The 6,645-nt window shown below is 39.7% G+C and overlaps 1 pseudogene; it reads right to left on the bottom strand.

The window, feature by feature from the left end:
- Positions 1 to 311: 311 nt before the first annotated feature.
- Positions 312 to 1,472, bottom strand: LOC139457599 (uncharacterized; annotated as a pseudogene).
- Positions 1,473 to 6,645: the final 5,173 nt, after the last annotated feature.

Genomic DNA, 6,645 nt, shown 5'->3' with positions numbered 1-6,645 from the left:
ACATAAAACTTTTTGAAAGCTTTACTGGGGCCTTGCATGTTGATCGCAAAGCTTCTGAGCAAAGATTAAACAAAACCGGAATTTCCATGGGGTTCAACGTATGTTAGTGTGTGAATGTTGATATTATTATCAACACATAAGCCATACATTTCTATATCAAGGTATATGGCACCCGGATATCACTTGCTTCAGAAAGGTTACTGTCAAGTTGTGTTTCAGGTACGTTCAGTGTTACGTAGACAAGAAGCTGTTTCAGGAAGCAATAATGTTTGAAATCATTCAACAACATTTGGTGTAATTATTTCAAGGATTTATGTTGGGTTTAATCGTTTGCTTCGTGTTCTGTTATTCTGGGTTGCACAAAACAATCCCTCATCAGAGCCCCTCACGGCGGCAGCCATTCGGCTAAATCCACTTCTCGACATTATCAGAGTGTCACACGTTGAGAGAATATATTCATCTAAAATAGCTTTCTCCATGCCAGAACAAACAGCACCTCCGTGAGGCTGGTCGATGTGAACTATTTGACCTTCGATCTCCAGGAAATGATCAGGAAACGCTCGTTTTAACACAACTCTGGCCTCGTCCGAGTCCGTTGCTATGAACAATCTACACGAATTAGCAAAGTGTATCTGTTTCTGTAAAAACAGAACTAGTGAATCCAGATCAGGTCGAGACTTTTTAGCATCATCACTGGGTATGGTATTTGATTTCCCCATACGTAGATGTGCGCAAATTAAGGTTTTAGATGCGCTTTCTGCTTTAGCGTTAAAGGAATCGAACTTTGACTGTGTATTGGGCGCAAACCGGAAGAGCTTAGAAAATGCGATTCTGTATATATCATGGTGACTTTTGTTCTGTGCCCATTTCACAGTAGAAAAGAGTGGGTTCTGCATGAGACTAGGCTCATAATCTATGTTCCCCATGTAGAAAGTCACATCCTTGTCACACATCGTTTCCAGACTCTTGTGTTTCATTTCTTGTCCAAGCCATCTATTATTAATGCTTCTCTTAGTTTCGTGACTCCGACCTTTAGGCTTTGTCTTTTCAACACGCCATTCAACCAGATTTGGAATGACAAAATTTGAAAATTCACAAGGTCTTTCCATGGATAATCCAAAATTTCGTTTCAACATCTGTGATACTAAATATGATGTAATTATACCTTTCTGTCTGTCAGCCAGACCGCCACAAACAGAATTGCAGTCATAAATTATGTATTTGTCAACCAAGACGTCCATTGGTTGTGCTACATCCGGTATGATGCCATACTGGTTTGGACGAGTTGTCTCATCTTGCTGAATTGTTCGGGTGACACTTGGTGAAGCCCGACGAGTGTGAATCTTGTCAGACTTCGTTCCAAAACGAGTGATGACGTGTAGAGCAGAAACAACGTTTTTCATTTGTGGAAGACAGAAGTATTATACTGGAAGCGACGTCACACAGATGACAAAGAAAAAGATTTTCTTCATTTCCTGAAAGGAGACAAAAGACTGCAATAAAACTCTTTAAAATTACACCTCACGTAAGCGAGTGGGTGGTTGAGTGCGTGAGTGAGGGTTGGACGCTGCTTTGAACAGTATTTAAGTGATATAAACACGTGTAGACTTACCTTAGGAGGAAAGTCCAAAGGGAGACGGGTCACAGACGTTTAGCAATGTTTTGAAACTTTCGAGCACGCCTTTGGTGCCGGTGTCACGAAATATATTCGTCCCCAGAATAAAATCTCCCCACGGCGAATTTATACCGTTACAATTCCGCCCCTCTCGAAATAAACTCTCCCTCACCCTACGAAATAAAATCTCCCCCCAGAATATTTCCTCCCCCGGTCGTTTTATAAATACTTGCCATGCAGTTCAATCGTTGATGTTATTTTGGGTTAGGTAATGTTGTAATCTATTTTTAGCCATTGATTCCATTAATTTGCATAAGTTTGAAGTTAGGGATATTGGTCTATATGAGTTAGCTTGATTAGCTGGTTTATTAGGTTTAGGGATTGGTATGACTAGGGCCTGTTTCCAGGGAGTAGGAACCTGTCCGTTTAGGTAGATGAGATTGTAAAGTTTGAGTAGTGGCTGGAGTAGTTTTAGCGGGAGATTTTTAGTTATTTGGTAAAAAGTTAGGTCAAATACTGGGGCTGTGCCCTTTTTCCTGTTTTGGATTATGTAGAGGAGCTCCTCCATTGTGAAGGGTTGGTTTATTTCTAGATTGTTATTGTTTGGTTCTTTTGTGGGTTTGTTTTTTGTTTTAAGTTTATCTTGGAATTTTTGGCTGATGTTGGTGTTACTGCTAACGGCTGAAAAGTGGTTGGCGAGATTATTTGCTTTTTGGGCGGGGTTGGTTGAGTTGTTAATGTCAGGGAGTTTTTTTATGTCGTTTTAAGCCTCTAATGGCGTGGATTTTGCGCCAGACCGTTCTGGCATCTGTACGGTTATTTATACCTTCGCAGATATTTTTCCAGTTTAGCTGGCTTCTGATAGAGACGATGTTTAGTTTATATGCTAGTCGTTAAGTATAAAAATTGTTTAGTAACTTTAGAAGTTCTAGGACAGTTATTAACACGTGTTGTGTCAGCCTTATGTCATTCGCGATTGTCCACTTCCAGAAAAGATCCTGTGTTGGTTTAACATGAATTAGTAAAAGTTAATTAGGGATGTCCAACACGTTAATTAATGTCAAAACACTGTCATTTCCTGCCCAGGATATCACACCCCTACACGGTAAGGTCTGTGAGAAACATTCTCATCAAAGAAAACACACAGTCAAGACTGTAGATTCCCGTCGTTTAGCTACAAATCCTGTGATGTTTTAAAGGTTGAAGAATTTTGAACTGAACTGTCCGAAAGTTTATATCTAAAATTTTGGAATTGGATACAGTGATAAAGTCTTATATCATATGTAGACTCATAAATATTGGTTTTATGTTTTAACGGAGATATGATGTTTTCTTATGAAATATCTTGTATTAGCGTAATTTGCATGCTTTACCATTCATTGTACCATTCTAAACCATGTGAATGTTGTAATATCAGTCAATCGGGTGGAAAAACAGCCCAATCCTCGCTCAAAAAAGGGATATGTCAATCATTTTGCAAGTTTAAATGACCCCTGATACTTTATGAATACTTTATGACAGTTTATGGAGTCAAAATCAATGCTGATTATTCATAAACTTAATGCTTCCTACTATAGGCCTGTGGCCTCTTCAGTGCTGAATAAAGATTGAAAATACATCAGTCAATCAAAGATGAAGGTAACTTTATACATCAGAGTTCTTGAGAATTAGTTCATGTTTTGTTCTTAGACTTGCATTTCAACCATCGATTGTGTTCACATGTAGACTCAAACTGGTATATTAAAAAAATGTATACAGACAACAAAATTAACTGTATTAGAAACATTAAACTCTGTAAACTTTTAAGCATAGTTTTTGTATAGCATTTCAAAAGCCTGGTTTGTTTGCATTAAAATCAAAACAAAGGAATCTGTAATTAAAATGTGTAAGGTGAAAAAGCTTTTACATAAAAGAGCAAAATACATGGGGGAGAGTAAATATATAATTCTATATAACTTTTCTTGAATGGAGCACATTTGAAAAAAAAGATAATCCAAGCATATTCGATATTACCGTGTTTAAAGAATTTATATCAGTCATATATTTCTAACTTAGATCACCTGTATGTAACCCAGGTAAAGCATGCATAACGGGGAACATTGTAATGTTGGTACAGTTTATCGTGTCTTCGTGCTTTAGCATTACACATTTTCATATTCCTCTAGGTTTTAATGTTTATTTGTTTATGTATTTTTTTTTTTTCTCTCCCTTATTTTTTCTGGGTTATATATTTATCTAAATATACATTTAGTTACTTGTGTGAGTGTAGTTGTTTGTTTTTATTTGTTTATTTTTATTTTTATTGATTTTGCGGGGTTTTTTTCTTTTCGGGTGTGGGAGGGGCGTGAGGGGCACTTTTCCTTTCGTTTTTCATAATCATTTTTTTTATAAGTTGTATATAACGTATGAATCCCTTCTCAGATTCACCGCCAGCCCGATTGTAACAATTACATGATCACTTTGCTTTGTCATTTGCGGGCAATGGGGCAAGGGAGCGAGGGAGGGAGCCGGCAAGGGAGAGAGGGAGGGAGCCGGCAAGGGAGGGAGGGGGGAAGCGGGCAATGGGGCAAAGGAGCGAGGGAGGGGACGGGCAAGGGAGGGAGGGAACGAGCAAGGGAGGGAGGGAACGAGCAAAGGAGCGAGGGAGGGAGCTGGCAATGGGTCAATGGAGGGAGGGAGCGGGCAAGGGAGGGAGGAAGTGGGCAAGGGAGTGAGCAACATGAGTGAGTGAGTGAGTGAGTGAGTGAGAAGGATTCTGTCGACGACAGCATGATTCATGTCCCATTTTTGAACATATATATGTACTACTAAATTAAAAGGTCAAATTTCCTTTGGCCATTATGACAAACCTGAGCATGTGCCTTGTCCCATAGTTTAAACGCGTCTTCGGGCCTAAATATGTTAGAATACTATGTATATTTAGGCGTCTGGAAGCGTTACAAGTATGGAAAAAGGGACATTATTAGGTTTGTGTGTTGGGATATTTACTCTTGTTTTCACTCTATAAACTAATACACACGTATACCAATAAAGGGAAAGGAGTTAGCCGAAAAGGGACTTCTTGTAGAGTATCATTGCACTTCACACCTTGTGTGACTAACCTCTTGCTCCAACAACAAAAACATCATCATATTTTGTTGATTATAAGAATGTTTTGGGAGCTGCTTTACTATAATGTAGCAGGTACATAAGCATATCACAATTAGACATCCTTCACAGTACATTCAAAATTATTTTAACTATGTTTTCAGAAAGTTGTTCTGTTTTAAAAACTACGATACTACCACTGTTCATCTCGGAGCTGATTGCTGAGATTGGTCCACAATAAACGCGGATGACAATGTGGCTATTGCGCCAGTACCTGGAAGGGAGGTAACTCTTGGAGACCCGCTATCAATTTCACCTTCCATGCTTCACCGCGTCTGTTCGAAGCCTCAGATAAATGTGTCATATTTACAGTTTCTCCTTTTCATACTTCGAACGACTTTCCAAGTATGTCGCTATAGCAAATGCATAAACAGGTCTCAGTACAGCCCAAATTTAACAGCAGTGATACTTTTTTATCTCTTTCAGTGGGTGAGTGAGTGAGTTAAAGTTTAACGTCACATCGGCAATATTTCAGCCATACCGTGACAAGACAAAATTTGACATTAATAATATATATTTAAGCTATATAGAATTCTGTCATAGAAGGGCAGTATAATAACTAGAATATCACAGATTTACTTAAAACTAGTGTGAAAGTATGTAAAAATGTACTACCATTCAACAACACAATATAACAACAGGCTATAGATCGCCTTCAACTGAAGGTAGATCACCACACTTGGGACAATGGGGACTTACAGTACTTTTGCTACCTGCATGGCCCCAGCCGGATTTACATCATCCCTTCAGTTGTTGGCGATGGCTGGCAAATTTAGCCAAACATTAAAACAACACATATGCTACGATTAAAAACGTGACAGAAATAAATATACTTTCAAAGACGTGGTCTTATATACACCCTCAGGGGGACAATAATTTTACACTACTTTAAATCCCTTCGAGGATATATCCTCTAAAAATCTCAGTTACTGATATATTCTACCAATTGTAAAAGTGAATTTATTTATTTACAAAGCAATCGAAATTTCAGAGTCGTTCAGAGTTATAGCGGTTTTCTTTAATAACTGTTAACAAATACTTTACAGTACAATACGTTTTGACCAGGGCGAACGTGGCAGAGACTTGTGAGAGGAGACTGTGGTGATTGTTCAGGCACGACCAGACGCGACAAGAGCTTGTCCCTATGTGTTGTTCTGGTGGGAGCTAGGTTGACCGGTGGTTGTTAGTCGTGGCGGCTGTTAGAGACCTGGGGCTGCTCTCCGGGACTGCTCTGTCGATCTGGTCTTGGTTGGTGTTGCTGGTTCTGTGCCTTCTTGCCTCTCTCTGCGTCCCTCTGCGTCTCTCTGCGTCTCCCCCGTACTTTACTGACGGACCGGCTTATATGTGGATAGCCCGGCTGGCTGAACGTGAACCAACACGCGCTTGCACCACGATTTCGTCAGCCTGAATCACGATTCATCAGTCAGCCGACGACAATTGTCGGTCAGTACATGACAGTTCGGGACCATTGGGTCACCAAACAGGTCAGTCCTTGATATATCCCCTGATGTGTGGAGGGTGTCCCTCCACATTAACACAGTTCCTGACCACTAGGTTACTGGAGAATCAAAGCACCACTTTGTCTAACACGGTCGTCAATCAGCCGGAGGCAATTTGTCAGCCGGTAACTGTCTCATCTTGACCATTAGGTCACCTGGACAGGAAAACTCTCCAGTATAGCCGGCGGCAACATACAGCCTCTACCCACACTGAATAGTGTTACATTCGCCCTTTCCACATGAAGACATTTTCCACGTAAAATTTCTTACAACAATCATATAACACATTAGTACAATTTGTATATGTACAATTCAACAACAACCGTTGTCCATTACCTTTACAAGAAATTAATATGCATACATAAAATGTAATCACAAAAACAT

This window comes from Haliotis cracherodii, unplaced genomic scaffold (assembly GCF_022045235.1).
Source record: "Haliotis cracherodii isolate W230 unplaced genomic scaffold, xgHalCrac1.p SCAF_12, whole genome shotgun sequence".
NCBI classification, from domain to species: domain Eukaryota; kingdom Metazoa; phylum Mollusca; class Gastropoda; order Lepetellida; family Haliotidae; genus Haliotis; species Haliotis cracherodii.
The sequence above is the reverse complement of the archived record's forward strand: the minus strand, read 5'-3'. Positions and strand labels throughout refer to the sequence as shown.